Source organism: Crocuta crocuta, unplaced genomic scaffold (genome assembly GCF_008692635.1).
Source record: "Crocuta crocuta isolate KB4526 unplaced genomic scaffold, BGI_CrCroc_1.0 scaffold2174, whole genome shotgun sequence".
NCBI lineage: Eukaryota > Metazoa > Chordata > Mammalia > Carnivora > Hyaenidae > Crocuta > Crocuta crocuta.
Genome location: NW_027532818.1, coordinates 168,740 through 171,511, shown reverse-complemented (window position 1 = coordinate 171,511; position 2,772 = coordinate 168,740). Strand labels below are relative to the sequence as shown.

The 2,772-nt window shown below is 47.5% G+C and overlaps 1 protein-coding gene across 7 annotated transcripts in view; it reads left to right on the top strand.

The window, feature by feature from the left end:
* The window catches only part of EGFL6 (EGF like domain multiple 6), a 117,294-nt gene that overhangs the window by 42,235 nt on the left and 72,287 nt on the right, over positions 1 to 2,772 (top strand). The window lies entirely within an intron of this gene.

Below are 2,772 nucleotides of genomic sequence, written 5' to 3'. Positions count from 1 at the left end.
GCTCTGGGGAGCTTGTTAAAAAGGCAGAACTGCAGCCTCACACCCCCTGCGAAGCACTGAGTCGCAAATCTGCGTTGTTAGAGATCTGTGTGCACCGTGCGGATTGAGAGCTTTGGAGTGGGTACGACCTCAGATGTGGTCATCTGGAAAGACTTCTCCGAGGAGGTGACATCTGAGCTGAGACCTGAATGGTGAGAAGGACCCAGCCCAGTGAAGGTCAGGACAGAGTGCAGTCCCGACAATGGGAACAGCAAAGAAAAGCCTTCTGTGATCAGAACCAACCGGGGAGACCAGTGGGGCCCGCGGGAAGCGTGGCCTGAATGAATGAAGCAAGTTCCTCACACAGCCAACAACCCGCCATTTAGAGTGCAGGGTCCCTCATTCACCAGGACCCACCCTCTGTACTCCGAGGCACCATGTGTCTCTGTCACATCTATATCAAGGGCCAGGACTGCCTCTCCCTCATTGAAATAAGTGCCATAAGTTACATACTGCCAGAGGTTATCATTCTGTTCAATATTTCCAACATTAGGGGTCCCTGGGTGGCTCAGGCAGTTAAGCATCCGACTTTAGCTCAGGTCATGATCTCACGGTTCATGATTTCGAGCCCTGCATCAGGCTTCGAGCTGACAGTGCAGAGCCTGCTTGGGATTCTCTCTCTCTCTCTCTCTCTCTCCCCCCCTCCCTCCCTCCCTCCCTCCCTGCTTCTCTCCTACTTGCACTCTCTCTCTCTCAAAATAAGTAAACTTAAAAAAAAATTTTTTTTAATATTTTCAACATCATAAAAACTTCAGAGGATAGACTACTGCTAATCAATATATCCTAATTTTGTAATGATAATTTCAGTCTTAAACTCCTAAAAAATGGACTCCCTTTACCATTCAAAGAATGCTCTAGAATTAAGGATAACCATCTTTTTTAAAAAAATTTAATGTTTATTTTTGAGAGAGCCCGAGCATGAGTGGGGGAGGGCCAGAGAGAGAGAGAGAGAGAGAGAGAGAGAATCTGAGGCAGGCTCCAGGCTCTGAGCTGGCAGCACAGACCCCGATGCGGGGCTTGAACCCATGAACCATGACCTCATGACCCGAGCCAAAGTCAGATGCTCAACCGACTGGGCCACCCAGGCACCCCATGGATAACCATCTTTTAATTTGCATCAGTCCCAGCTACTTATCTGAATCCCAGTTCCATGTTTCCAGATGCACCTAGCACGTGATTTGTTGAAGGTTTCTCGAACTTCCCACTGAACCTACTCGTGACTAGACTGTGTTTCTCCTGCAAATGCGATGCCTGTTTTAACTGCTTGCTTTCTGTCTGTGGGAAGTTCCCAAATGAAAACCTTAGAATCATCTTTGGCTTTGGTTCCCACTCTTGGATCATTTGTATCTGTTAAGCAAACAAATCTTGCTGGGTGGTGTTTTCTTGGCTCCTTTGACCCTTTCCCTTCAATTCCTGCTGCCAGAGTCCTAAAGCCACCAATTTTCTAACAAAGTCTAGACTTTCCATCCCCATAGAGTCCAGTCCCTGCTCTTCATTTCTAGGATGGAACAGGACGCCTTGATGTGGTCTTCTTAGAACCACTGTTGACTCTTTTTTTATGATTAGTTTTTTATTTTACTTTATTTTAATTTTTAATGTTTATTTCTGAGAGACACAGCATGAGTCGGGGAGGGGCAGAGAGGAAGGGAGACACAGAATCTGAAGCAGGCTCCAGGCTTTGAGCTGTCAGCAGAGAGCCCCATGTGTGGCTTGAACTCACGAACCATGAAATCCTGACCTGAGCCGAAGTCGGACGCTTAACCGACTGAGCCACCCAGGCGCCCCAAATTACTTCTTAATACTTAAGGGCAAAAGGGTCTGTCCTGTTTTTCTCCAGAAGGTTCAGGAGTAAAACGTAAGGGGGGAAAATGCTACAGCTTTAAACTCAGAATGTCCTCTTTATGACAAAAAAAGTATGGGCTGCTGTCAAAACCCACATTTTATTTCAAACACCAGTCCAGTCTCCATCAGCTCCAAACTCCCAATAATAATAATACACCTTTTAGTTCCCTAAAGTCTAGCACTATAACCTTCCATGCCATCAGCTTTCTCTCCAAATACAGATTCTGACGACTTACGTCCCGAAGCCTTCTATTAGCTGCTTTAGGCAGCTTCCATGGTTGATTTTGAATGTCCACGTGTATGATGCTCCTGGGCTGCCTTCCTCTCAGAAGGTACAAAAAGCATGCGTCTCTTAGTTAAATTGTATAGGTGTGCAGTAGCCTAGATCTTGAGCAGAAGGTGTTCTTTTATTTTTTAGTGTTTGTTTATTTTGAGAGACAGCGTGTGCACACAAGAGGTAGAGGGGCAGAGAGGAGATCCCAAGCGGGCTCCGCGCTGCAGTGCAGAGCCTGATGCGGGGCTCCAGCTCACAAACCTTGAGATCATGAGCTAAGCTGAAATCAAGAGTCAGCATCTTAACCAATGGAGCCACCCGGGCGCCGCAAGAGTTCGTGAAGGTTCTATATATCCTAGACCAGAGTAGGAGCTAGTGCTAGCCGGTGACGAAGAGACCAGGCATAGAAATTTGCTGGTGATTCTTACAGTACCCGACTTCTTTCAGGGCGCTGGCTAGGGTGCACTCACCTGCGGTGGGGTAGGGCGGTCATGGAAGATCTAGGTTTGGAGATTTCTGATGCTGTTAATCTTTAGGCACGATCAGCAGCCGAGCTGAGCCCCCGGGTGATCAAGAGAACCTCTCGGGGAGAATCTGTTTCACCAGAGAGCGGGGTC